Source organism: Hemitrygon akajei, chromosome 14 (assembly GCF_048418815.1).
Source record: "Hemitrygon akajei chromosome 14, sHemAka1.3, whole genome shotgun sequence".
Classification (NCBI taxonomy): Eukaryota; Metazoa; Chordata; class Chondrichthyes; order Myliobatiformes; family Dasyatidae; genus Hemitrygon; species Hemitrygon akajei.
Window position 1 is genome coordinate 3007987 of NC_133137.1, and position 24445 is coordinate 3032431.

A 24445-nucleotide genomic window follows, 5' to 3' on the forward strand; every position below is an offset into this window, starting at 1 on the left:
CATCTCGGTAGTGTATCCCTTTACGGCGCCCGCGATCGGGGTTCAGTTCTCGCCGTTCTCTGTATAGAGCTTGTGTGTACATATTTCATTCCACCGTGTGAGTTTCCTCCTACATCCCAAAGATGTAGGTTAGAGTTAGTGAGTTGTGTGTACCCTATGTTAGTGCTGAAAGCCTGACACAGGCATCCTGAACCCGTATTGGTCGTAAATGATATATTTCACTGTATGTTTCAAAGTTTTGATGAGCATGTGACAAATAAAGCTAATCTTTCTCTCTATTTTTCAATCTTCCCATGGAGCATGGGGACTGAGAGTGGAGGGTGAGGGAAGAAAACCAGTATATAACGCAAAGAGGAAATGGTGAGGTGTCGACCAGTAGGTAATTGCTGGACCAGGGAAGGGTGGAGTGGGAACACACAGGTAGGTTTGCTGAGCTGAGGTAATTTGAAGGCAGGAAATAACATTGCAGATGCTGCAAACACGCAATAAAATCCCCGATTAAAATAATTGACTTCAAAAATAACACCCACAAAATGCTGAAGGAACTCGGCAGGCCAGATAGCATCTATGGAAAAGAGTATAGGCGACGGTTCAGCCCGAGAAACGTCGACTGAACTATTTTCCATAGATGCTGCCTGGCCTGCTGAGGTCCTCCAGCATTTTGTGTGTATTGCATGGATTTCCAGCATCTACAGATTTTCTCTTGTTCCTGACATGAAAAATAAACTTACTTCCACGGTTGAGTATTTTTTATTTCTAACCGAAAGCGGAGGTGGGAAGAGGATAGTCCCTTTCTGGACTGCTCAATTTTTCCCGACTTGCAATCTTCTCCGCACTTCTGAGCAGTGCTGGAAGTTTTAGTCTGTGAATTCAAAATGTGCTTGACAAAATTCAGCCATGAGTTATGTGGCTGGTTAACCCCCGAATTAATCCGAGTCTCAACTCGTTTTGAAGCAGTAAACCAGTTTGTGTTGTATTTGATTGTACGGAGATAAGTGTAGGTAACTTCGCCTTGGCTTACGTATCGAGCGCTGGGCAGGCGAGCAGATTTCACGATACTGGCACTAGGGCATCCAGGCAGCTGTTGGCTTCTTGCGGGTACTCTCTTCGCCTGGTGCTTCATGTGGAGATATTGCGGAGAGTCCGCCACCTCAAATATTTTCTGTATAATGCAAGTCCAAAATGACCAGGTTCAGGAACAGTTATTACCCTTCAACCATCACCATCAGGCTCCTGAATCAGCGTGTATAATTTCACTCACCGCAGCTCTCTACTGGTTCCACAACCTATGACTCACGTTAAAGAAATCTTCAATTCATGTTCTCGGTATTATTTATTATATATTTCGTATTTTCAGTTTGTCTTCTTTTGGACATTGGTAAGCTTGTGTGCGGTTTTTCATTGGTTCTGTTGCATTTCATAATTGTGCTGCGAGCGCCTGATCTCAGGGTAATATCTTCGTACTTTAATAATAAATTTACTTTGTACTTGGGGCCACACCTGGGATAAACATGTCTCTTTAACTTAGCCCGCTCACTATCAAGTATAAAATCCAATAGAAAACCGCCATCGGTATTGCCTAAATGATAGAAAATCTCCTGGAAAATATTTGTTACACGTTATGTAAATGCAGGTTTTTCTCTGTAGACAATTGGAGACATAAGCATTTGGTCGCGTTGTTTGCAAGCTGTTAGCAATTGTCAGAGTTAGTGTGCAATGTTATTTTTGGCGGTGGTGTTTTATTGGATGAAAGATGACTTACGCAGCCCCTGAGCTAGTGGGATTCTGTTTAGTGGGGATGGAGAGAGAGGCTTCGTCTGTCTCTGAAACCGTTCGCTGCTCTCCACAAGCTGGGACTGATTCTGTGTACGGAAGGTGAGTGGGGCCGGATTCATCCGAATCGAAGCGAGAATTGGGGAGTGATCTGGTAGATGCGGTAGTGATCTTCTTCATATTTGCATTTGGCTTTTTTTTTCTCGCCCATTTATACTTGTTGTGCTGCCAGTTCAGTCGGGACTTTTATTTTTCTCACTTCGAATCTTAAATCTGTCTGTTTGTATTGTCTCTCTGGCCGTCCTGCAACCCTGTCATCTGAGCTAGGATCTCCTATGAGAATCTTTTATCCTTCCCCTCTCGTATATCTGAATATCTCGCAATAGCTGCCGAGATTCCAGCGCGACGATTACCTGACACGAGAGTGAGAAGAGAATGTTTGGTCTCGACAATTTTCTATCATTTGTGGTCATGTTGCTTTATAAAGTAGAACCTCGTACGTTGATCCTCGTATCTTGGAAAATGTAAGCGGGAGAAACCGGAATGTTTGGTTCTTTTCATAGCGAGGCGTGATGTGTTTGGCCTTTGAGTTGACCGATTTGATCTCTCGCGGCACAGCGGAAGCCCATTAGATTTGTGTTTGTTTATTACATCGACAATAGCAAACCCCATTTTTAATCAAACCCCCCCCCCTCCCCCACCAAAATGCTGCCGGAGCATTGAGAGTAGCTCTATAGTTAACCTTTAAAAAATTGACGGGTGGCTGCGCTGCTGACTGTATACTGGTCAGCACAGAACCAGATGCGATTGCTCTTGTGAGGGGACAGAGATTTACGAGGATGTTGTCAGGACTGGAGCTCAGGACCTTCTGGGGTCTTGTTCTTTGGGAGCGAGGAGACTGGAGAGAGATTTAACCATTGTATTAATATGAAGGGTCTACAAAACATGCAGGAGGGCCAAGAAACAGAAAACTAAAGATTTAATGTGTGTGTGTGTGGGGGGGGGGAGTTAGATGGGGAGATGAGGATATATATTTCACCCAGAATGAGGATAGGAGTGTAACTCCATGACTCACCCCATTAAAACCGGACTTGGAAGTGCTTTTAAGGCGCCGTCACGGACAGGACTGAGTACCCGGTGGTGTGCACGGGCACGATGGACCGAGAGTACCCCACTATTTAATAAATGTTTAAAATCGTTCCCCCTTTTATCCTATACACGTGGTCGGACCCATCCTCTTCTCCTCTCCCCCCCCCCCCCCCATCTCTCCTGTTTCTCTCGTTATGGGAGTCGGGCTCACGGGCACGGGTTTTGTGAAGTCACCATCACCGTTTGTGTAGAAACAATGCACTTGCTGGCAGGGAATCCATCCCTCTGCCCAGACTTCGAAGGGTCTGTAATGCGTTGCATCTTTTTTCCCGGGGTGCTCAAGTGCAATTTACCGGGAGGGGAGGGGAGGGGAGGGGAGGGGAGGGGAGGGCGCGGAATGATGACCTGCACATTTGCAGCCGAGCTTTGGGTTGGGCTGTAGGAAAAACTGATTAGACGAGCTAGATGTAGAGAATTCTGGTAACATCGATCTTAACACCAAGACCAATGCAGGGGCTCACCCGAAAACTCCATCTTTCCCCGCACATGCTGACTGACCCACTGAGTTCATGCAGGTTTCTTGTTTGTTGCTCCAAATTCCGGCATCTGGACTCTCCTGTATCTCTACCTTAACGCTGCCCGTTCTGTCAGATATTTTCTGTTAGAGAAGCCCCTGGTTTGTTGGATTCCTTAGGTAGAACTGTCCCAAAGTAGGCCTTGAAGTAAATATTAACCCGTTTCTGGTGTCCTGGTTTAAGCGTGGTCTGGCAGTCTCGGAGAAAAGAACGCAGAATCACTTGCCCCTGTGACTTGGCACGGCAGTCTCCACCTGACCCCGGGTTCTGGGAGGAGGAGAGCCAGAAAACGGGGGTTATTTTCCAGCTGTCCCTCAAACCTGGGACGGAGGATGACAAGGGGTGGGAAAGCAGATACCGCTAAGCCCACGCGTTCTCTCCGTGTTTGGCTGCAGCAGCTCGCTGTCTTCCTCTCTGCCCAAGCTAATGGCTCATCGTTGGGAATGTCAGGCTCCCCGCGTACAGTAAAGCAGCACAGCCAGTACCCCTGAGACGGGTCCCCTTCCTTTGCACGTCGCCACGTGGACCTCAGTGTGCGGAGATGTGCTTCAAATTCCTCCGTCATCTCCGCCTGCAGCTTCATCACGCTGTGGCGTGCCTCTTCAGCGGCTGGCAAGGTCAGGAGGATAAGGTCAAAAATCCGTGGGCGAAAATAAAAGATGTAGTTTGAAAGAGGGACTCAACTTGAGATTTGTTTTCAGCGGGAGTGTACCGTGCAGAGTTCCGCCTTCTGAGCAGCGTTGTCCTGGCTTTTATACTTGTGAAGGAACTCAAGCGGCTTTCGGGAGCGACCGATTACTCTTAGTATCCTGCTGTGATGTTTCGTTGTAAGCGACAGTTTAAAATAGGAGCCTTTCAGAGTTGCTAACTTGGCAAAGCTGAGGTGCATCAGGAACAGAGGTTCAGATGAGGATGTGGAAAATTATACCGTTCGCAAATTGAACTTTGATTGTATTAACGACTTCCGCTGCAATATTACTAATAAGGTGCAAGTGTTCCTCCAGCGGATTATTTGTTGGGTGTTTATTATTGAGGTGAGGAAAATCCTGGTCTAGTGCAGAAATTAAAAAGTCAAGACCAAGTGTACCAAAACGGCAGAATTAATGCTGGTCATCAGTCAGAAAGATCATACTCGAATCTAATCCCCGGCTGTGTGAGAGAGTTATGGACTTTTCCAGAGACAGAAGTGGTGTGGCGCAGTTAGTAGAGTGGCTGCCCCACAATGGGGTAATCTGAACCAGCCCCCCCCCCCCAGTCCTGTCTTGTGGAGTCTGCTCGTTTTCCTCGAGATGGGGTTCCTTTGCCTGCTCCGGATTCCTACCATGTCCAGATGTGTGAGTTGGTAGGTTAATTGCCCACTACAAAATGTCCCTAGTTGAATGGTAGAATCCGTTATGTGTTAATTAAAATGTAGGGAAGATTAAAAAGAGATTAATGCAGGATTGGTGTGAATGGATAGTTGATCGTCTGCACAGTCTCGATGGGCTGAAGGGACTGTTCCCGTGCTATATCTGTCTGTGAATTGATCTAATTTAAAGAAGACTTGAGATTTAAAGAGCTCTAGGAATTGCTGAAGGGAAATGTTTGAAATAAAAGTATCTTTTTTTGGAGTTTAATTGACCACATTTGAATGGTAGCTATGTCTACTATTTATGTAAACCTGAGTGGCATTTTGTAATTGGCCATGAATGGGTGCTGGGCAAATCTTCCCGTGGGTCTTCTGCCCATTCTTCCCTAGTTAAGCATTCTCAAAAGCTGATGTTGGAGAACCCATCTGAAGGACAAGAGCTTCAACATAATCCTGCAGTGAAGAAAGATGGCCTAGTTTGGTCTAGAACTAATTTAAAATTGAAGTGTTAATTGTTGATCTAATAGAGCTGGAGAAAACCTGTTTAAAATGCACAAGCACCGTACAATGCTGAATGTTTGTAAGAGTTGGTGTTTTGTGTTTGAAGCAAAGTGATAGTGGAAAGTTCCTACTACATGGCACTCCTAGGTCATATAGAGCAAGAGCGATTTTCTCAGTCAAACACAAATGGAACATATCAGTTTGGATACAGAGTTGAAAGTAAATGATACTGTGTAAGTGCTGCCATTTATGTACATTTTATTCCCTATCTGTACTTAAACATCATTTATTTTTTTATAGAATTATTTATTCTTATCGTTGAATGTTGTTTTTTTTTGTTGCATGTTACGCCAACATACCACAGCAAATTCCTAATATGTGTCAATGTATACAGTGAATAAAGGTAATCCTTAAACTGATCCTTGATTACATTTCCCAAAATGTCCTTCAAAATAATGTTCAGTTAGGTTCTTTTTGAACTCATCAAAATTTGGAATCTTAGATAAAGAGTCAAAGCTCATGCCAGTAGTTTCTTCCCAATCAGAATATATAGAAAAGAGTAAGAGGTAACTTTGGAGCTGCTGTTCAGGAAGTGCCAAATTAGCTCTTCTAAATATCCTGTTTGTGAAAGGCATTCAAATCCAAGGGAAGTCAAGAATTTACAATTATATGCTTTTGCAAAAATACAGATTGGTGGAATGGAAGATTAATTGGGTCTGATTTCCAGCATTGAGTACGTAGATGAGAGGAGGCCATATTTAAGGAAGGAGTTTGCAGGAGCAGTTGCGTTAAAGTGGAGGGAGATGGAAAAGATCATATGGAAGAGATCGAGGAGGGAATCGTTGCAACTTGTTCGACTCATAGCAGATGTGAAACAATTTCACATCAGTGATATGGCCAAGGGACTTAAAGTAATTGAAGGATGGGAAGTAAAAACAGTTTTGATAGTTACTGCATTAGGAATAAGTTTAGGATGCTTGGTTATTTCAACTTTGTTGGAAATAATAGAACTCTCCCAATTATTTCCAACAAAATTGAATTATTGCCATGTCAGATGACTTCCATGGGGAGGAGAAAAGGCCAATGTCTCAGATCAAGGTTCATTTACTGAACTTGGAGAACTTTTGTTGAATGATTGAAGTAGAATTCTGGGTAAGGATTTTTTTCCATTGTATGAGTCAGTAAAAATAACTGCATTGCTTTGTAATTGTTTTGTTTTATCTCTCTAATTCCCTGAACCTTGGTTTCCTGAAGGCTTTCACTTGGAGTTTGAATTTGCAGTCCAACAAAGATGCAGAGACAATTTAAATTTCTAAAAACTGGTATTTTTATATGTTGTCCAATGATCAATGGAAGTGTAAATATTTAAACATCAGAAATTGAAACAAGAATTAGCCTTGTGATCTTTTGAAACAAAATTAGAGAATGTTGGAAGTGCTAAGTGGGTTCAACAGTATCTGCAGGAGGAAGATCAGAACCAATGTTTCAGGTCAAGGATCCTTAATCAACTGAAAAAGTGAGGAGATGCATGCTTTAACCTGTAAAGAGGGAGGTCTTAAAGAATATCAGTGCCAAAAAACAGACAGAAGTTATTGATGTATTGATTACTTTGAAAATTATCAGTTAGAACAAGATAGTACTGAGATCAACTGAAACATAATAAGTTGAAATAGAAAGATACATCTACATCTGTAAACATTGAACAGAAGGTTGGGGTACAGGAAGACAATCTATAGTTATCAGAGATTGTTGAACTCAATCATAGGTTTGGAGAGCATGTCTTGTGAGGATAGGTTGAGTGAGTTAGTGCTTTTTTTCTTTGGAGCTGAGGAAGATGAGAGGTGACTTGATAGAAGTGTACGAGATGATAAAAGGCATAGATCAAGTGGAAAGCCAGAGACTTTTTTCCCCAGGGCTGAAAAGGCTAATATGAGGGGGCATAATTTTAAGGTGATTGGAGGAAATCATAGGGGGAATGTCAGGTGTAATTTTTTTTTAAACTTTTTTTTATACTTACAAGTGTTTTGGCAGGTACGAGGAACTCTTGCATACCTGTGGGTGGTGGTAGAGGCAGATACATTAGAGCATTTAAGAAACTCTTAGATCAGAGGTTCCCAACCCTTTTTGGGCCATAGACCCATATCATTAACTGAAGGGTCTATGAACCCCAGATTGGGAACTCCTGTCTTAGATAGTCATATGGATGATAGAAAAATGGAGGTCTATGTAGGAGGGAAGTTTCAGATTGATCTTAGGATAGGTTAAAAGGTCGGCACAACATTATGGACCGAAAGACCTTTACTGTGCTGTAATGTTCTATGTTCGATAGTAAGGTTCCAGTGGTTACAGTATACCTAGTTAGAAGATGAAGTGACCCGCTTAATATTATCTGACCCCTTTAATATCCAAAGTCGACCACAACCTTGAATGTTCCCAATAACTATCATCCACTGCAGAGAGACTTGCAGAGATTTACAGTGCTCTGCATAAATAAATGTACCATTAGTTTAGTCCTAAATGACTTCTATTACTTTGGAGCTATACATCTTCCAAATCTGGACAATTTCCACATATCCTGCAGTTCTTCAGGGAACAGTCTGAAATAGGATTCAGATTATAAAGTAGAATTCCCATAGGAGGTGGATTGGTTGACCAGCCTTTTTAAAATAAATGTTATTTTCACTGAATAAAACGGAATACTGTCTTAATAAGTTCAAGTTCAAGTTTATTGTCATTCAACCATATACATGTACCGCCAGACAAAACAATGTTCCTCTGGACCAAGCTGCCCAACACAGTACATATAACTCATACACAACACATAAAGTAATGCTATCACGAATAACATAACAAATAATAAGGTGAATTTATGGTACAAGTTGCAAAGTAGAGTATAATGCTACTGCTGCTTATATTTTCTCCCAAATTAAAGTGCAGCAATTGAATAAGTATTCAGTTAGCCACAAATAGGGAAAGTCTAGAATTGTCTACATTTGGAATTGCCCAACACCTTGGAGACTACAGAGTGAGAATATGTTTGTGTTATGCCAACTGATCAGCTATGGTCCTAGCATCCATCAATTTAACAATAAATAGCTGTTTAAATATATTCAATTGTCATTGATGAAAAACCATCCTGCTGAAGCATCAATAGGTGAGACATGATGCAATTTTCATCAATAAATATCAATGAGTCCCCTTTTGCCTGTGACAAACAAAAATGCATTTCCATAATTAATAATCATAATTAATTAAACCAGTGAGGTATTCTAAAACAGTAATAGACAGCTGAAGGCGATCATGTTTGCATTTTCAGGTTTGTTTTCTTTCGAATGAACACAATGTTTTAAAGCAGGTAAAGATTTATATTATTGATCTACACATAGTTATTTTCTATATTACAATATAAAAGTTGTATTCTACACCTATCTATATAGCAAAGAGCTTAGCAGGTCGGGCAGCATCCGTTGAAACGAGCAGTCAATGCTAGATTTAAGGACTGGACAGCTAAAGGAATAACAGTTCTTTGCAACATAATGAAAGAAGGAACACTTCAGTTTTGAAATGCTTAAAGAGAAACAATTATTAGAAGAACAAGATTTTTATCGGTATTTACAGATGCGACAATATGTTAATAGGAGGCTTAAAAATGTAACCAAGGCAATTACATGCTTGATAGAGCTATTTAGAAAAGCATATAATTCAGATAATGATAGTAGAATCATTTCAAGCATGTATAAGGGTTTGTCAAATCTTAAAACACATTCGACTTCATACATTAAAACAAAATGGGAGAAGGAAGGAGGGATAATTATATCTGAGGAAGAATGCTTATACTTTACTTTATTGTCACCAAACAATTGATACTGGAGCGTACAATCATCACAGTGATATTTGTTTCTGCGCTTCACACTCCCTGAAGTACAAATCGAACTAAATATAATAAATATTTAAATTATAAATCATAATTAGAAAATAGAAAAGGGAGTGAGGAAGTGCAAGTCAGGTGCAGATATTTGGAAGGTACAGCCCAGATCCGGGTTAGGATCTGTTCAGCAGTCTTATCACAGTTGGAAAGAAGCTGTTCCCAAATCTGACCGTATGAATCTTCATGCTCCTGAACCTTCTCCCAGAGGGAAGTGGGACAAAAAGTATGTTGGCTGGGTGGGTCTTGTCCTTGATTATCCTGGCAGCAATAATATGGAGGTATCAATGGAAGTGTACCAGTTCACAGAAATGGGAGGAGTTCAGATGGAAAAACTTAATAAGATATTTTATTACACCCTCTCAGAAATCCCATTATGATAGTAACCTCCCTGTTTGCTGGAGAAATTGTGGAAATCAAAATGCAAATCATTATCATACTTTTTGGGACTGCCCTGTTATCAAAAACTATTGGAGGGGGATACACAATGCCCTACAAGACATCTTTAAATGTGAAATACCCTTAGAGAGTAAGACCATATATTTTGGGTATATACCTCAAGAATGGTTGAAAAGAGATAAATATTTAATGAATATACTGTTGGTGGCTGGTAAAAAGAACGCTTACTAGGAAATGGTTATCACAGGAGAGCCCAACTTTAAATGCATGGATGGAAATTACAATGGACATTTACAAAATGGAGAAGATAACAGCATCTGTTAATCATAAGCTAGAACAACTTGATTCATACTGGGAAAAATGGTTTAACTACATAATGCCTCATAGGCCTGATTTTATTCTCACAAATCAATGAATCTATTGTAAAAAAAAAATCACTCCCTACTTGTACATATTTCTTTCCTTTTGCTTGTTTTTTCTTTCCACTCTTTTCTATAAGTGTATACCTCAGATAAATACTATGTGGAGGTTTGTGACATACATGATTACATGATATATATGTACAATGTCTGAAATACATCTTATGGAAATGTTTGTTTGATGATGAACTTCAATAAAAAAATAAATTACAAAAAAAAAAGAAACGAGCAGTCAACATTTCGGGCCAAGACCCTTTGTCAGGACTGAAGAAGGAGTGGGCAGAGGCCCTATAAAGAAGGTGGGGGGAGGGGGGAAGGTGCTAGGTGAAAATCCAATCAGAGGAAAGATCAAGGGGTGGGGGAGGGGAAGCAGGGAGGGGATAGGCAGGAGAGGTGAAGGAGGAATGTAAGGGGAAAGCACTATGGGTAGTAGAAGAAGGCAGAATCATGAGAGAGGTGATAGGCAGCTGGAAGAGGAGGCAGAGTGAAAGTGGGATGGGGGAAGGGAGAGGGAGGGAATTAGCTGAAGTTGGAGAATGTTCTTCTCCAGTCCTGACGAAGGGTCTTGGGAAACGTTGACTGCTCATTTCAACGGATGCTGCCTGACCTGCTGAGTTCCTACAGCTTGTTTGTTCGTGTTGATTTGACCACAGCATTTGCAGTGTACTTTGTGTTTAGCAAAGAGCTTGCTGGCAGCTGTACAAATTTATATAAAAAAATGTAATATAAGTCTAACCTAACAGTTCAGTATTGATACATTGATATCCCAGATGATATATCATTGTTAACATATCATTTTCTCTCTGATTTAACATATTGTCACAGTTTATTTTCTATTTAGCATTATGGCACACAGCACACCCTTCCGCCCTTCAAGCCATGTCATCCAACAATGCACCAATTTAATCCTAGCCTGCTTATAGGACAATTTACAAAGATCGATTGATCTACTAACCACTATCTTTCGACTGGGAGGAAACTGGAACTTACGGATGAAACCCACGTGCCAACAGAAAGGAATGTACAAACTTACATAGAGAGGACACTGAAATTGACCTCCAAACTATAATGCCCAAGCTGTGATAGCATCACGCTAGCCGCTACACTAATGTGGCACCTCATTTCTCAGGAATCACTCCTCCTCCAGCACTTGCTTTTCATCTCCACTGTGCCAACCCCTGTAGTGGTGCAAGTCTAGCTGTGAGATTGAACTTGGAGTACTTTAGCTATGCCTGCCACAAAAGGTGTGCCCTCTCAGTGGCCACCCACTTAAATTCTACTTCCCATTCCCATTCCGACATGTTGGCCCTTGGCCTCCTCTACTACCATGATGAGGCCATTTGGACTTTGAGGAGCAACATCTCATATTCCATCTGGGTAGCCTCTAATCTGGTGACATGAATATCGATTTCTCTAACATCCAGTAATTTCAACCCCCTTCCCCTTCTCTCTTTTTGTGTTCTGCACTCTGGCTCCCCCTTATCCCTTCTCTTCTCATGTGTCTATTACCTCCCTTTGGTGCATCTTCTTCTTTCCTCTCTCCATGGTTCACTATCATCTCCTATCAGATTCTTTCTTTTTCAGCTCTTTTTCTACCTATCACTTCCTAGCTTCTCACTTATCCCCGCCCCCCCCCCCCCCCAACCCTCTTTCCCTCTCACCTGGCTTCACTTATCACCTGCCAACTTGTATTCCTTACCCTTCCCCTACCCTCTTATTTTGGCTTCTTTCTCCTTCCTTTCCAGTACTGATGAAGAGTCTCAGGTTGAAATGTCATCTGTTAATTCCAATCCATAGATACTACCTGACCTTTTGAGTTCCTCCAGCACTTTATATGTGTTGTAAACTATTTTGCCATTCACATTGCTTTCAGACTGGCCCTGCTCATATGCAGAACAGCTTGTTACAAGTTTTCACAACCAGTGTTTTACCACCAATTCAAGTGTAATCTCAGATGTAACATGGGAAAGGCAAAGCTGTCATTATACATTAATCTTCCAGAAGCAAAATGTAACTTGTAATTCTAGTTGCAAGATAAGTATTAACCAGAGTACCATGGGGCAAACCGCAGTTTCTTCCTGAGGAAATGTTTTGGAATCTTCTACATCCTCAATGTAATGTTTTATTCCTTTGATAGCATCCCTTCAGTCTCGCATTGGGATAGCTGTCGGCTGTTTCTGAAGTGGAATTCAAGTCTATAACCTGCTGCACGAATTGAGTTAAGGGTAACATTATTTACAATAAATTCCCTCTAACCATCATCAATAGGCAATAGTGGGTGATAGTAAAGCTTAAATGTTCTTGAATGAGACCCTGAAAGCTGAAGTGGAAGTGCAGCAAGTGACTAGGAAGGCAAATAGCATGATTAATTACTTCTGTTTGCTTTTATTATTGAGACAATTTTTGTACATGAAGATCTGTTTCTACAATTACATAGGGCCTGGTGAAACTGCACCTGGCTTATGAGTGCAGTTTGGTCTCCTTACCTACAAAAAAAAGATACACCTGCCACTTGGGAAGTGCAAAGAAAATTTACTAGTCTAATTCCTGGTATGCAGAGTTTGCCATATGAAGACAGATTCTATATATTAGGTCTGTATTCTTTAGAGTTTAGAAGAATAAAAATAGATAATTTTGAAACTGACAAGATTTCCCTGGTTTAGTAGTTGACGTCCAGGGATTACCTTCCTTGGGACTGAGATGCAAGGGATTTCTTCACTCAGAGTTATGAACCTATGGAGGACCATAGAATTTATTAAAGTCAAAGAGTCAAGAATACTACAACACAGGAACAGGCCCTTCAGCCCACCTAGTCTGTGCCAAACCATTAATCTGCCTGGTCCCATAGACCTGCACCTAGACCATAACTTTACATACCCTCCTATATATGTACCTATCCAAATTACTCTTAAATGTTGAAATTTACCTGTATTCACCACTTGCATTTGCAGCTTGTTCCACACTGTCACCAACCTCTGAGTGAAGAAGTTCCCCTTAAATATTTCACTCTTAACGCATGACCTCTAGTTCCAGTCTTAACCAACCTCTGTGGAAAAAGATTTCTTGCATTTACCCCATCTATACCTGTCATAATTTTGTATATAGCTATTAAATCTCCCCTCAATCTTCTACATTCTAGAGAATAAAGTTCTAACCTATTCAGCCTTTCCCTGGGGTCTCAGGTCATTAAGTCCAGCAACATCCCTGTAATTTTTTTCTGCCCTCTTTCAATTTTATTGACATCCTTCTTGCAGATAGGTGACCAAAACTGCACGCAATACTCCAAATTAGGCCTCACTGATTTCTTATACTATACAATTTCAACATAACATCCCAACTCCTATACTCAGTACTTTGATTTATGAAGGTCAATGTGCCAAAAAATTACTATTATGACACTATCTACCTGTGATACCACTTTCAAGCAATTATGGATCTGTATTCCCATATCCCCCTATTCTACCACACTCCTCAGTGCCCTACTGCTTACCATGTAAGAGCTACTCTGGCTGGTCCTCCCAAAGTTCAACACCTCATCCTTGTCTGCATTAAGTTCCATCTGTCATTTCTCAGCCCATTTTTCCAGTCGCTCCAGATCCCACTGCAAGCTTTGGTAGTCTTTCTCGCTGTCCACTACTATGCCAATCTTGATGTCATCAGCAAATTTACCACATTATCATCCAGGTTGTTGATATAGATGACAAACAATAACGGACCAACACCAAGCTCTGTGGCACACCACTAGCCACAGTCCTTCAGTTAGAGAGGCAACCATGAACAACCACCAGTGTCAAATCCAATTTACAACTTCATCTTGAATGCCAAGCAACTGAACCTTCTTAACTAACCTCCCATGTGGGACCTTGTCAAATGCCTGGCTAAAGTCCCAGGTAGATGACATCCTCACCTTCATCCACTTTCCTGGTAACTTATTGAAAAACTATAAGATTAGTTAGACATGACCTACCACACACGAAGCCATGCTGATTATCCTTAATCAGTCCATGTCTATCTAAATACGAATATATCCAGTCCCTTAGAATACCTTCCAATAACATTGCCACTGCTGATGTCAGGCTCAGCGGCTGATAAGTTCCTAGCTTTTTCTTATGCACTTTGCTAAACAATGGAACAACATTAGCTATCCCCCAATCCTCCGGCACTTCACCCTTGGCTAAGGATGTTTCAAATATCTTTGCTGTGACCCATTCAATTTCTGCACTTGCCTCCCACAGAGTCTGAGGAACAACTTGTCAGGCCCTGGAGATTTATCCATCCTAATTTGCCTTAAGACAGCAAGCATCTCCTCCTCTGTAATCTTTATATGGTCCGTAACATTGCAGCTGCATTGCTTTACTTCAGTGGACTTTGTGTCTGTCTCCAGAGTAAACAGAGATGCAGAAATTCCATTTAAGATCTCCTCCATGCCTTTTGGGTCCACACATAGGTTACAACTTTGATCTTCCAGAGGATCAATTTTATCCTTTGCTATCCTTTTGCTGTAGAAGACCTTAGGATTCTGCTAGAGCAAACTTATACCTTCTTTTAGCCCTCCTGATTTCCTTCTTAAATGTTCTCTTGCTTTCTTATACTCCTCAAATACCTCATTTGTTGCAGTCTGCCTATACCTGCTATATACCTCCTCCTTTTTCTTAACCAGGGCCTCGATGTCTCTCAAAAAGCAAGGTTCCATAAATCTGATATCCTTGGCTTTTATTCTTATAAGAATATACACACACTGCACTCTCAAAAAGTCACTTTTGAAGGCCTCCCACTTACCAAGTACACCTTTGTCAGATTCTAAAATCCACACTTGCCAGATCTTTTCTGATATGATCAAAATCAGTCCTTTACAATTTAGAATCTCAACCTGAAGACCAGACCTATCCTTTTCCATAATTACCTTGAAACTGAGGGCATTATGATCATTAGGTGCAAAGTGTTCCCCTGCACAAACTTTTGTCACCTGGCATGACTCGTTCCAAATAGGAGATCTAGTATTACACACTGTCTACTTGGAACTTCTATGTACTGATAAGGAAACTTTCCTGAACACATTTGACTAACTTTTTTTCATCCAGCCCTTTTACAGTTTGGGAGTCTCAGTAAATACGTAGAAATTTAAAATCGCCTACTATGACATTATGTTTTTTTCAACAGTCTGCAATCTCTATACAAATTTGCTCCTCTAAATCCCATGGGTTGTTGGGTGGTCTACTATTTAATCCCATTAACATAGTCATACCTTTCTTATTCCTCAATTCTACCCATAAAACCTCGCTGAACGAGCTGTCTGCTGTGTCCTGACTGAGCACTGAATTAACATTTTCCCTGACTAGTAATGCCACCCCTCCCCCTTTAATCCCTCCTGCTTTGTTACTTCTAAACAACAGAACCCCCAGAACACTGAGCTGCCAGTCTTGCCCCTCCTGTAGCCAAATCTCACTAATAGCTACAATGTTATACTTCAACATGCTGATCTATGCACTAAGCTCATCCAACTTTTTTTCAATACTGCTTGCATTGAAGAAAATACACAGCTCCGAAAATTCGTCCCACCATGTTCAACCTATTGATTCCTGATGTTGTTTGTAGACTTATCACCATCTTTCGCCACAACTACCACTATCTTTTCAGGAGCTCTGGTTCCCATCCCCCCAGCAACTCGTGTCCCCCCCCCCACACCCCATGCAGCACTAGAAAACCACCCCACTCAGGTATTAACCCCTCCAGTTCAGGTGCAAATAGTCGCTTCTGTACAGGTCCCAGCTTCCCTGGCAGAGAACCCAAAGATTCAAAAATCTGAAGCCCTCTCTCTTGCACCATCTCCTTGCCATGTATTAAACTGCATTGTCTTCATAGTTTTGGCCTCACTATCATGTGGCCTGGGTAGCAATACTGATATCACAATCCTGGAGGTCCTGTTTTTTAACTTAGCACCTAACTCCCTGAACTCATCTTACAGGACCTCATCACACGTTAGACCATACGACACTGGAGCAGAATTAGGCCATTCAGCCCATCAAGTCCATTCTGCCATTTCATCATGGCTGATCCCATATCCCATTCAGCCCCATACACCTGCCCTCTCACCATATCCCTTGATGCCCCGACCAATCAGGAATCTATCAACTTCCACTTTAAATATACCCACAGATTTGGCCTCCACTGCAGTCTGTGGCAGAGCATTCCACAGATTCACCACTCTTTGGCTAAAATAATTCCTCCTTACTTCTGTTCTAAAAGTTTAACCCTCAATTTTGAGGCTGTTCCCTCTAGTTCTGGATATCCCCACCAGAAGAAACATCCTTTCCACATCTACCTTATCTAGCTCTTTCAACATTTGGTAGGTTTCAATGAGATCCCCATGCACTCTTCTAATTTCCAGTGAGTACTACAGGCCCAAAGCTGCTAAATACTCCACACATGTTAACCCCTTCATTCCTGGAATCTTCCTCGTGAGCCTCCTCTGGACTCTCTCCAATGACAACACATCCTTTTTAAGATAAGGGTCCAAAACTGTTGACAATACTCCAAGTGCAGCCTGACTAGTGTCTTATAAAGCTTTAGCATTATCTCCTTGTTTTTATATTATATTCCCCTTAAAATAAATGCCAACATTGCATTTGCCTTCTTTACCACAGACTCAAACTGTGAATTAACCTTCTGAGAGTCTTGCACGAGGACCCGTAAATCCCTTTTCACCTCTGATGTTTGAATTTTCTGCCCATTTAGATAATAGTTTGCAGTATTGTTCCTTTTACCTAAATGCATTATCATACATTTTCCAACACTGTATTCCCATTACCACTTTTTTGCCTATTCTTCAATTTATCCTGCTGCAATTGCATTGCTTCCTCAGCACTACCTATCCCTCCACCTAACTTCATATCATCTGCAAACTTTGCCACAAAGTCATCAATTCCACTGTCTTAAGTCACTGACAATATAAAAAGTAGCAGTCCCAATACTGAGCCTTGAGAAACACCACTAGTCACTGACAGCCAACCAGAAAAGGCCCCCTTTATTCCGTCTCACTGCCTCCTGCCTATCAGCCATTCCTCTATCCCTGCCGGTATATTTCTTGTAACACTATAGGATTTTATCTTGTTAAGCAGCCTCATGTGAGGCACCTTATCAAATGTTTTCTGAAAATCGAAGTAAATGACATCCACTGCCTCTCCTTTGTCCACCATGCTTGTTACTTCCTTGAAGAATTCTAACAGATTTGTCAGGCAAAATTTTCCTTCATAGAAACCATGCTGACCTTGGCTCACTTTATCATTAGTTTTCAAGTACCCTGAAACCTTGTCCTTAATAATGGACTCCAACACTTTCTCAACCACTGAGATTAGGCTAACTGGCCGATAATTTCCTCTTTTTTATCTTCCTCCCTCCATAAAGAATGGAGTGACATTGGCAATTTTCCAGTCCTCTGGGACCATGCTAGAATCAAATGATTTCTGAAAGATCATAACCAAAGCATCTGTTATCTCTTCAGCAACCTCTTTCAGGACTCTGGATGTAGTCCATCTGGTCCAAGTGACTTATCCACGTTGAGACTTTTGAGTTTGCCCAGTACTTTTTCTTTGTAATAGCAATGGCATGCACTCCTGCTCCCTGAGGCTCATGGGCATCTGGCATACAGCTAGTGTCTTCCACAGTAAAGTCTGAAGCAAAGTACTTATTAAGTTCATTTGCCATTTCTTTGTCCTCCATTACAACCTCACCAGCATCATCTTCCAGTGGTCCAATATTAACTCTCACCTCCCTTTTATTTTTTTCCTTCTACCATGTTGTTGGTATCGACATGGACCATGACCTCTGGCTACTTACTCACCCACTTTAGAATACTGTAGATTTGATCTGAGAAGTCCCTGACCCTGGCACCTGTGTGGCAACAGACCATCCAGGAATCTTGTTCTTGTCCACAGAACCTCCTTTCTGTTCCCCTAACCAATGAATATCCTATCACTGTAGCTCATCTCTTCTCCCCCTCCCGTTCCTTCTGAGCCACAGAGCCAGAGACCTACCTGCTGTGACTTGCTTCTGCTAGGTGTTCCCTTCCCCCAACAGTATCCAAAACTGTTGAGAGGAATGGCCACAGGCATTTTCTGCACTGGCTACCTATCCTCTTTCCCCGCTCACTTCTTTTAAACTCTTTCCCTCCAAGCAATCTGATATCTGCTCAGGACTGTGGCAAGCAAAATGTGCCAACTGCACCTGTTTGGTTCTTTTAAAGTCTTTCCCTCCAAGCAATCCGGTGATTCCTCAGGACTGTGGCACGCAAAGTCATTCAATACAGCTTGATAGATTTTTGGCTATTAAGTGAACCAAGGGATGGGTGAAGGCAGGGAGGAATACATGAAAGTGGGACTGAGCTGACAGATCAGTTGTAATATTGAATGGTGGAACAGGCTTGAAAGAATGGATGGCCTACTACTGCTCCCATTTCTGCTCATGTTGTAACAAATCCTAGAATATTGTTTATTGAGCAGACTTCTATGTTTCTTGAAAATCTCAGGTGGTGATAACTTGGATACCATACAAATGATTCTAGGCAATTTACATTTGTCAGTAGAGATGTCTTGACATTTGCCTCTCCTCTCCTTATAAGTCTTTTGACCACTTGGCTACAAGACCAATTGTAGCTGCTAATCTGGGCTTTGTGGGTTACTGAAATATCATCTCATTTTCATAATAAGAGATCACGCTGCATCCAAGATATTAGCATCATCATTTTATTAGCAAGCATTGTTAATAGAGCATTCTTAATAATCCAAGATTGTTCTTTCTTATTGTTGTTACTTATGATTTATCCATGAATCATTTTTTGATGTTGCTGCTTCATGAATATGAAAAATTTGGAATTAATATGTATAGAAATAATTATAGAATCTCTAGAAATAGTTACAATCATGCTTAATAATATTGCTTTTGAATGAATTTCTATGTTCACAATGAAGGATTTTGGTACAACTAAATTGATTGAATAGCCAGTCAACACCATCCTTGGATGAGGAAGTGGCAGCTGCCATATTGTATACCATTCATGGAACAAGCATATCATTAAAGGGTTGTCTTCGCACTTGGAAAATATCAATTTTTGAAAAGTATCCAAACATGGATTCTAATTGGTTGCCTCTTGTTTGTCTCCAGTGTTTTGATTCACTTGAACTATGACAAAGTCTGGTAGATGGAGTCAGAGAAGAGGGCAAGGAGAAACAAAATATGTATAACAATATCAGTTCTGACTCCTTTAAATTGAATTGTCAATTATGAACATGTTCTAACTGCTCCAGGTTTTTTTATTATTAACAAAACAACAAATTTCACAACATATGTCAGTGATAATAAAACTGATTCTGGTAGTTGTGATAGCATGGTAGATGGTCTGAGCTGCAAGATTACAGGTTATAGGGATTTTGTCACTGCTAATGGTCCATCATGGATAAGGAAAGTTTGAAGGTTATGGGCCAAAAGGTTATGGCAAATAGGATGAGTGTGGTTGGGAAATCTTGGTTGGCATGGACCAGTTGGGCTGAAGGCTTTGTTTCTGTACAGTATGACTCTACGTATTTATTTTCTGGGGTCTAAACATTATTGGCAGCCCATTCATAACTGCACTTGAAGATGATGGTCAACTGCATTCTTTTACCACAATAGTTCTGATGAAGGTGCTCACCCAATGTTGCTAGGGAATGAGTTCCAGGATTTACTGTAGATTGAGCAGTGACAGATTTCCAAAGTAGAATGATGCATGAAACAGAGATGAACCTACAGATGGTGGTATTCCATTCTGATGGTTGGGTTTGAGAGATACAATTAGAATAGCTTGGGCAAGAAACTGTAGAGCATTTCTAGATGGTACACTATATGCTGGTGGAGAAAAGACTGAGTACTTAGGGTATTAATTAAGCTTGGCAAAAAAGAACTGCTTGAGGAATCTATTGGATCATACAGCATCTCTGGAGGAAAAAGGAGTGGATGACATTCCTGGTTGACATTCAACTGTAAAGCCAGCTGAAGGGTTTTATCAGAAGCCACCTTGGTCAACAGCTGACTTGGCACCAAAGGCAGTCACTTGCAGCTCAGCTTTGGAATTGAGCTTTTTGCTGCTTTGGTTTGAACCAAAGCTGTGATAAGGTCTGGAGTTCAGATTCAAGCTATGCAATAGTAAGAAGGTTATTGATGAGTAAATGGCAACTAAGAGAACTCGTGATGATAACTTCAATCGATTACAGATGACTGACAGACGACCGTAAGACCTAAGACATAGGAGCAGAATTGGGCTATTCAGCCCATCGAGTCTGCTTTCCCAGAATCATTCTTGTGATCCTCCTTTAGACCCTCTCTAACTCTAGCACATTCTTTCTTAGATAAGAAGCTAAACTGCTCACAGTATTCCAAGTGTGGTCTAACCAATGCATTATAAAGCTTCAGCATCATATCCTTGGTCTTAGATTCTCATCCCCTTGAAATAATTGCTAACATTGAATTTGCCTTCCTTACCGCTGTCTCAGCCTGCAAGTTAGCCTTTAGGGAATTCTGCACAAGGACCCTCAAGTCCCTTTGCAATTCTCATATTTGAATTTTCTCCCCATTTAGAAAACAGTCTATGTCTTTATTTGTTCTATCAAAGTGCATTACCATGCACTTCCCTGCACTATATTCCATCTGCCTCCTCTTTGCCACTCTCCTATTCTATGTAAGTCCTTCTACAGACTCTCTGCCCCTCCCCCCACTCCACCTGCCTTTTTATCATCTGCAAACTTGGCCACAAAGCCATCAATTTCATCATCCAAATTGTTGACATATCAATTGAAAAGAAGCGGTCCCAGTACTGAACCCTGTAGAACACCATTAGTTACTGGCAACCAACCAGAAAAGGCCACTTTTATTCCCACTCATTGCCTCCTGCTATCAACCAATCTTCTATCCATGCTAGTCCAACTGATCCAGGTAACTTATATTCCTTCAGATCTTCCAGCTTCCCAAGCACCTTCTGCCTAGTAATAGTAACTACACTCACTTTTGCCCCCTGGCATTCTTGAATTTCTGGCACACTGCTAGTGTCTTCCATAGTGAAGACTGTTGCAAAATACTTAAGTTCATCTGACTTTTCTTTGTCTCCCATTAATACCTCTCCACCGTCATTTTCCAGTGGTCCAGTATCCACTCTTGCCTCTCTTTTACTCTTCATATATCTGGAAAAAAATACTTTTGGTGTGCTCTTTTATATTATCGGCTAACTTAACTTCGTATTTAATCTGTTCTCTCCTTATGGCTTTTTTAGTTGCCTTCTATTAGTTTTTAAAAGCTTCCCATTAGCTTCCTGCTAATTTTGCTGTATTATAAGTCCCCCCTTTTGCTTTTATGCTGTTGTTGACTTCTCTTGTCAGCCATGGTTGTCTCATCCTCCCTCTAGAATATTTCTTCATCTTCGAGATGTAGCTATCCTGTACCTTCCGAATTGCCCCTAGAAACTTCAGCAATTCTGTTCTGCTGTCATCCCTGCTAGTGTCCCCTTCCAATCAACTTTGGCCAGCTTCTCTCTCATACTGTTTTAATTTTCTTCACTCCTCTGTAATACTGATAGATTTAACTTACCTTCTCCCTCTCAAACTACAGAGTAAATTCTATCATATTATGATTACTGCCTCCTAAGGGTTCCTTTATCTTAAGCTCCCTCATCAAATCTAGTTCATTAAACAACACTCAATCCAGAATAGCCTTATCCGTAGTGGGCTTAATCACAGGCTGCTCTAAGAAGTCATCTCATAGGTATTCTACAAATTACCTCTCTTGTGATTCAGCAGCAACCTGATTTTCCCAATCTACCAGCATATTGAAATCTCCCAGGACTATTGTAACATTGCCTTTTTTACATTTCTATCTCGTGTTGTAATTTGTACCCCACATCCTGGCTATTGTTTGGAGGCCTGTATATAACTCTCATGAGGGTCTTTTTATCGTTGCAGTTTCTGAACTCTATCCACAAGGACTCTCCACCTTTCAACCCTATGTCACTTCTTTCTAAGGATTCAATTTCAATTTTTTTACCAACAGAGCCACCACAACATCTCTGCCTACCTTCCTATTCTTTTGATGCATTGTGTATCCTTGGATGTTAACCTCCCAACTGCTATCTTCTTTCAGCCATGACTCACTGAAGCTCACCTAATGCTTGCCAATCTCTAACTGTATTACATTATTTTGTATACTGTGTGCATTCAAATATAACATCTTCAGTTCTGTATTCAGCACCATTTTCGATTTTACCCCCAGTTGCACTTCACTTCATCTCACTGACTGTAATTTTGCACTATCATATCTGCCTGTCCTTCATCAGTCTCACTACACACTGCATATACCAGCTGCCCCATCTTCAGCCCTACCATTCCTGTTCCCATCCCTCTAGCAAATTAGTTTAAAGCAGTGGAAAACTGATTGGGCAATATTAGACATCTTGGATTTGTCCTTCATTAAAATGGGAAATGCTGGGAATACTCAGCAGGAGAGGCAGCATGTGTGGAAAGTGAAACAACTGGAGATTTGAAATGTCAGCAACACACACAAAATGCTGGTGGAACGCAGCAGGCCAGGCAGCATCTATAGGAAGAAGCACTGTTGAAGTTTCGGGCCGAGACCCTTCATCAGGAATGAAATGTCATTTGTTTTTCTTTCCATAGATACGCCTGACCTGCTGAGATTTTCCAGCATTTTGTTTTAATTTCCGAATTTCCATTCTCAGGCTTTCTTCTGATTTCATGTATTGTTGGATTTATCCTGCTTATTGTTAACACAAAACTGGACAATATTTGCCATTGTTGGGTAGACACCAGTGTTGTACAGAGGCATACCTGGTTTTGCAACAGATTTTTAAATGAATGAGCTGTTAATTATTTGAAGACTTCACAAAGCAATACATTACATATATTTAATTTATATTTGTTACTCTTAGTTGTAAAGAGAGTTGTTTTCTATACATGATAAGCACAGTAGCAAGGCTAGAACCGAGCAAGAAGCTTTATCATATTTGTTTAATTAGAGCGTGTTTAGTTCTTAGGTTTTAGCACTTCTATTAGATTCTGTCTAATTAGATCCTCTCCTTTCCTATTAAATACAAGAGATTCTGTAGTTGCTGGAAATCCAGCGCAACACTGACAAAATGCTGGAGGAACTCAGCAGGTCATACAGCGGAATAAACTTTCGATGTCCTGGGCCGAGTACTAATGTAGGATTTCAGCCCAAAATGGCAATTCTTTATTCCTCTCCATAGATACTGCCTAACCTTTTGAGTTCCACCTGCATGTTGTGGGTGTTGCTCTCCTATTAAATTCTTTCCTGTCCTTCCTGTTCAGCCCTTTACCTCTTTCACCTATCACCTCCCAGCTCTTTACTTCACTACCACCCCCTCCTCCACCTTCTCCCTCATCTGGTTTCACCTGTCACCTGCCCCTTGTACTCCTCCGCCTCCCCCTTATTCTGGCTTCTGTTCTCTTCCTTTCCAGAATTGGTGAAGGGTCTTGGTCAAAAACTCTTTATGCCCCCCTCTCGATGCTGCGTGCCTGAGTTCCACCAGCATTTTGAGTGTGTTGCTCAAGATTTCCAGCATCTGCAGAATCTTTTGTGAAACTGAATTGTGAATTGTTTTAAAGTGAGCAAATTGATTGTAGAAATTCATGATGATGTGTAATGGTGGCTGGAAGTACTCAGTGTTATTCCTCTGTATCCAGTTTCAGATCACTGCTGTTCACTGTATTTCAGTTATACAGTATTGTCATGGAGTAGTATCAAAATTTGTGGATGGTACTATAGTAAGAGGGGTAGTTAATTATTTAGAAAACGATGGGAACTGTAAAGAATGTTAATACTTTAAGGGAAAAGACAAAAACTAGAATGATTCATCTCCCTTCCCCACCCACCTGACTTCACCAGTCACCTTCCGACTTGTACTCTTTACCCTTCCCACTTCCTTATTCTAGCTTCCTCCCCCTTCCATTTCAGTCCTGATGAAGGGTCTTGGTCTGAAAAACCAAATGTTTATTCCTTTATATAGATGCTGCCTGACCTGCTGAATTTCCTCCAGCATTTTTATTGAGATACAGCGAGCAATAGGCCTTTTCAATCCTTTAATCCATGCTACCCAGCAATCCCCTGATATATCATTGCCTAATCATGTGACAATTTAAAGTGACCAACAAGTACGTCTTTGGATTGTGGGAGAAAACTCAAGTGGTCACGGGAAGAATGTACAAACTCCTTACAGGCAACAGCGGGAATTGAACCTGGTCACTGATACTGTAAAGCGTTGTGCTAACCACTATGCTACCATGTCATACATTTTGTGTGTGTTACTTTTAATTCAATATTGTTAAGTATGAACTGACAGTAGCAAACATAGGAAAAGCAA

General features: G+C 41.0%; 1 protein-coding gene across 4 annotated transcripts in view; it reads left to right on the forward strand.

The window, feature by feature from the left end:
• Positions 1–24445, forward strand: part of osbp2b (oxysterol binding protein 2b) — a 408269-nt gene that overhangs the window by 135786 nt on the left and 248038 nt on the right. The window contains exon 1 of one of the 4 annotated variants that reach the window (XM_073065348.1): positions 3986–4054. The exons of the other annotated variants lie outside the window; for them this stretch is intronic. The gene's annotated coding sequence lies outside the window, so the exon portion shown is untranslated. Of the gene's footprint in view, positions 1–3985; positions 4055–24445 lie in introns of those variants that run through there. 4 annotated transcript variants of the gene reach the window in all.